Genomic DNA, 6,251 nt, shown 5'->3' with positions numbered 1-6,251 from the left:
CTGTGACATTTGATTGTCTTGCACTCTATTTACTCTGACTTGCCATCCTTGAGTGTGACACTCGGGGTGGTTCTCACTCCCCGTTTTAACTCTTTCCACTTCTTTCCATACACGACCCGTGCACATCAAATCTTTTGACGACGCTAGCCTAAAAGAGAACCGTAAACGAAAAGCGTCTGGTCAGTTTCCTATGAATAATTATTCCTTTGCGAATACTATTTCCATGAATAAAAAATATTAACAAACAATTATTCTAAAAAAAATGATATGAAATATTTGTTGGTCATTTGACTGAACTTTGCTAAAGAGACTAGAGAAGAAATCCTTCACTTGACTGGAATTCTTCGTTTAGCAAGTCCATATAGTTACCACTTTTCACAATAAAACAAAATTTTAAAAAGTACTTAATTAATCCTAATTTAGTTCGTGTGAAATTGTTATGAAAATCAAAGGAAGAATTACACTTTTATTTCATGATTTATAAAGTAATAATGGATTTAATGTATATGCTATATGTGTCACCACACTTTTAGTATTTGTCTTGTGACCCTAGCGGCATTGCCGGCAAAGGATTACAAAGAGGCCAAGTAAACTAACCTAGGTTGCTTATAGTTGATCGATTCAAACCAAGAAGACCAATAGTTAACTCTCACACTTGTCTGGGGTTGCCAGCCCCCATTATAGTTATTTTTTCGATTGACTGGAGTTAGTTAGTTAGTAATATCTATCCCATCTAAATTACAAGTACAAAAATTGTAAACCATTAAAAATTTACTCCGCTATCATATTTTACATCTTGTTTACTACGGAGTATATATTTTTACTCAAACAAACTCTAACTCTTTTTTCTTTCCATATTCTGTTTAGTATTTCTTATTATTTTTAAATTTAGAGTTTTTTTTGTCTAATAATGTTTTTATTCTAGTTTCTAAATATATAAATTTTATATACTAATAGTAAACTTATAAATATCCAATATGGTGAAAAGGTAATTGATTGGATATAGAATCCTAGGGGGTCCATTTTATTAAGAAAGTATTGGTCCAAGTGGGGGCGGTAAAAGAAGGAGGTTGGCCCAAGTCTTGTTGGGCTAGGAAGACAACTACTTGAGGGAGTGTTTACCTTGAGCCTAGGATCACATTATTGACCACAATAAATAAATACCTAAAATAATTACCTATTTATAAGACCGCGAAACCTCCTAATTTATGCTAATATATTTCGCAAGAGTATTAGCAACTAATTCACATGTTGACAAATTGGAGATAGAGTCGTTAAAACGGGCTTTGCCCGCAGGGTTAGCCCGCCCCACCCTGCGAGTCAGTTTGTTCTCCTTCTCCTGTTCGTCGCCCTCTCCTATTCGCATGAGAGTTGCCCAGATATCTATGGCAGTCTGGCATTTTCTGACCCTTGGAAACAATGATACGTCCAGTGACTTGTAGAGAATATCTCGAGCCACATTGTCAAGATTTACTCATGTACGTTCTTCTGTTATGTACAAATATTTAGGCTTGAGAATCATTTTAGACGCTTCTGGACCTTCAACAACCCTATTTGCATTTACCATCATGATGGTTATTGGTCCATCAGCTTTGAAGTCCCACATTTCATCATGAATGGCTGAAAGATGAGCCTGCATGCGGATCTTCTAGTCATCAAACTCGGCAAGATTAAAAGCAAGAAGTCTAGCATGATGATTATGATGCTCCATTTTGAAGAGTTTTGTGCAAAGATGAAAAAGAGATTTTTGATACTTCTGAACTAGGATCTATCAGGCAGTATACACAAAGCATTTACCGGTCAAGGAAACTGCTCTGATACCACTTGTTGGTCCTGGAGGGTGAGGGAACGAATCTAGAGGGGGGTGAATAGATTCATCTGGTTTTTCAAAAAATGTTACGACAAATCGTTAAGTCCGATAACTTAACAACTCGTTAAGAGTTTAAATGCACAACGGAGAGATTTACTTCTTTTTAAATCGTCTTTGCACGAGTTGACACTTAGAAAAACATTTGAGTATGCAGTAGTGAAATGTAATGAAGATATGAATGTAGTGCAATAAGTAAAGAGAGAGAGAGAGAATCTTTATAGTCGTTCGGCTATTAACAAAGCCTACTCCACTCTTCTTCACAACTGATGAAGGTTTGCACTAATCACTCTTTAGTAAAAAATCACTCCAAGATTGTTCCTTGACACAAAGATGGACACAATCTTGAGATGTAGGTTTTTCTACTATCCTCAGTCCACTCCGCCTCTATCTACTTATCCAAGTAGAGGAAAGATGAAGTGATGATTTTCTTTTTCCTCCAACTGAGAAGCTTGGCATGAACTGGATTGAGATGATGATGCAGCTCAAGCTCCCTTCAAATATGGATAGAGAATATGAAGTTTTTCTCTCTTTCTCGAACTGGATATTTTTGAACTTTCAGGAGAACTAAATGAGCTTGTAACTAGATGATTTCAGACTTATCGTGTTCACTTGTTGTTTTTCATCCTTGAGAGAGAAAGCTATTTATAGGGGTGAATTTTGTTCCGTTGGAGAGGAAGTCAAAGTTTCAAACACCCTATTATCCAGTGGGTAGAGACCTTAGGACAAAGAGTGCATGTGGGTGTCAGTACTATTTAGCCGTTGGTCCATGAAGTGTGTTGCCAGTTTTGTCACTTATCACTGCATAATAGGACAAGGCATTTAACGATAGTTTGACTTTGGGATTTGTTACTAGGACTCCTTTTGTCCCAAACAGATATCCCACATACGAGATTATGAACTATTCTTGCTTAGAGATGTCTCTGGCTAGTTCTCACGATTCGTTGATATTGAGATCAACTCCTGTGCACTCTGACTAGTTAACTTTACTAGTCATCCAAATGTCCAATGAATGATTTTTATCTCAATCATTCGGCCTTGAATACTTCAAAAGGTGGACCCTTCCATGATTCGGTCACTTGTAACCTTTTGATCTTCTTAATCTTCAAGTCTTCGACTCTTTTTATCTTGGTTCGTCCTCAATTGTGATTAATAGAACGATTCGACTAGCTTATTCTATTGATTACAGAATTTTGAGTACCACGAGTTGATATCTAGTTAACTCGAGTTTGAGACTTGAGAACTAACAAAACTTAAAGTAATTGGGGGTCTAAATATCTAAGCTTGATATCATGAAAATCTAATTACAGAAACGCTCCTAAAATTTTTCATTTGTTTGGGGCATCTTATGTGGTAGTTCCCATGTTTGAAGTGTTGACATGATTGAGTTGTGTATGAGATCGAAATGTGTGGTGTTGTTCATTTTATGATGGAAGTATGTCGGTTCGTGTGCAACAAGTCAAAACCCTTGAAACACCCGAGGGATAAGCCGCTTACACCATTGATGAGGATGCATTAGGGCCAAATTAAATAGGTTTAAATTTCCTTGCATGCTTGTGTGTTGTTCACGTCTTATTTTCTTTGGACCTTGGTCAAGAATCTATCGAAGTGGGAGTGTGTACCCCTCAACTTTAGAAAGATAATTGAAAGCGAGGCCCGGAATCGAACAAATCTTGGTAAGGCATGGGGAAAAATGTGAGTCTTTGGTGAGCTTAAGAGTGAACCCCTAATCTGTAGAAAAGGCATGAGGGGTAGTCATGGAGGAAGAAAAGAAAAGGGCAACGACAAAAGAATGGCCACCCAATGAGATGTAAGAAACGATGAGAGCCGTCCCACTAGGATTTGGGGGACCCATTACACCGTCTTCGAAAAATCGTAGAGCTTTACGTGAAGTCGGGTCGCCACGTAACACCCCACTTTTCTTAAACCTTATTAACAAATTCTTAACTTAGAAAGAGATACTAAACGAGCATAGTAAACTTACTAAACCAACTTTAAGAGGTGTCACCGCCACAATCACCTCTCACGGTGATTGCACATGCTAGGAAAACAAATCTAAACAAAGTCAAGCTTAACTAACTTTAAACAACTAGGGGAATAAAACTCCGGTGTCCAACACCATCAAAAACATCTAGATAAGTCTACAACCAAGTCTCAAAATCAACATATCTGAATAAGAGTTTAGACTATAACTAGAACACTAAGCTAATCTAGTCTAACTCCGTCGCTCTCAAGAACTGGGCCAACCAAAAAGGGGTTAACAAACAAACAAGTAGAAAGCAACCCATTAGCACGAAGCTATGTATAACGCCACTCAACCCTATAAAATATTACAGTATATACTTTTGGAAAACATTTATTTCACACACTTAGATCAAGTATTCTCAATCACTTAAGCAATCAATTACACATACTTAAGTATTTCTATATGCTTGCAACCTAAATATCAAATAGGCATACTTTCTCAATCATTTAGCTCATCTACAATCTCAAGCTTTCACATAAATATCTTATCATGGCGGTATACACTAATCATGCTCAAACTGATGGTTAATAATATACTTAAGCTTTAACAAGCAATCTCATACTAATATATATCTCAACAACAATCTTATATCATCATATATCTCAATAAGCAATCTCATGCTATCATATAACTCAATAAGCAATCTCATGCTATCACATAATTCAATAAGCAATCTCATGATATCATATACTCAATAAGTAATCTCATGCTATCATATACTCAATAAACAATCTCATGCTATCATATACGAATGTAAGACGATATAATGTCATGCTTCTTATCCTACTTTCATACAACACGTGCAAATCATTTAATCATGCAATACGATGAACATGATGTTTTAGTATAAGTTTATATAGATATATATACACTCTCACTCTTAAAAAGAAATATTTTTTGTGGAGGTTTCTTAGAGTCGCAATGACTCATTTTTCTCTTCTTTCACTTGAGTCTCTTGACTCGCTTTCTTCTTTCTTTCTTGTTTCCTCTCAAGTCACATTGACTCGCTTTCTTTCTTCCTTTCTATTGAGTCATGTTGACTCGCTTTTCTCTTCTTTCTCAATCTTTCTCATACTTCTCATTTCTCATCTTGTGCGAGGCAGGTACTCTGCCATAGTGAAGCCCTAGCGTACGGTGCAATCTCGTGCATCCCCCACATCCATATCAACGGAACCTCTAACTCGTGAGGGAGGTAGGACCTTCACGACTTGTGAAAAGACCTATACAGGCTCGGCAGTCTAGATGACTTAATACTCAACTCGCCCACAGAACCACTCTCTTGGTTCTTAATCTTTCTTTCTTGCTTGCTTTCTTTGTGGAATCTGGTATCGTACTTTTAGTGTGCACACCCCCTAACCAGGATTCCAAGCCCGGCGGGTAGTATCCAACCTAGTAACTCGGGAATATCGACCATGTTACTTCTAAAATCTATCGGCTCGCAATGTTCATTTCTTTTCTCAAACTTTCTTGCTTTCTCTTTTCTTCCGGAAGGACATAGTCCTAACGGTCCTCCAAAACCTCGGATTACTCACACTAGATACATATAGATATAACTCATGCATTTCATCCTCATGCAACAACTTTACTTATGCAGACTTATGCACATAGCTTCTCAACAACTTCTCTTTTCTCACAAATTAGAAATCAAATATCATGCAACTTCTCAATGCAACTAGATAATGATTTTTTCAAAATAGATATAGGTTTTTGAAAGAATACTTAGGCTTACTTAGAGCCACCTATGCACTTTAGTTCATGATATACTAAACATGCTCTTTTCTATAAGAAATATCTCAAATTCTCTTTGACTATAAGTCAAGCAAACAATATGCTACTTCATGCTTATCACTTTAACACTTAGCAAACACTTAGAAAATATTGATCATGCTCTTTAAACTCAAAATAGATATCATGCTCTAATATTTCACTTTACTAGGCAAATAAGTTCATGCACTGTACAATCAAATATCTCATATTCTTGACAAAATTCACAATAACTCACAATGGTTATTTCTACATGCTAATCAAGCAAACTTGGCAAATAATGATCATGCTCCTTAATCCAACAATCAAATAATTGTCATGCTTCTCATTTAAATAGCTAAGTCTAAACACTTCACATTTTTCCTTCTCTGTAATTTCTACACAGTGCATATCAATAGCAAAACTCAAGCACAAAAGCTACTGTAATTTGCTCATTTCAACTCCAAATCCAATGAAGTCAAATTCTACTAGTGCGTCGTGACGATCTTGAGTGTCCGAACCTCAAGGGTCCGCGAGTCCCGGTCCGAACGACACGTAGCTGAGCCACAAGGGCCCGGCCACTGCATAGTTTTGGCCTGGCGGGGCTTGAGGAGC

This window comes from Ipomoea nil, unplaced genomic scaffold, assembly GCF_001879475.1.
Source record: "Ipomoea nil cultivar Tokyo-kokei standard unplaced genomic scaffold, Asagao_1.1 scaffold0937, whole genome shotgun sequence".
NCBI lineage: Eukaryota > Viridiplantae > Streptophyta > Magnoliopsida > Solanales > Convolvulaceae > Ipomoea > Ipomoea nil.
This window is presented reverse-complemented; position numbering follows the sequence as displayed.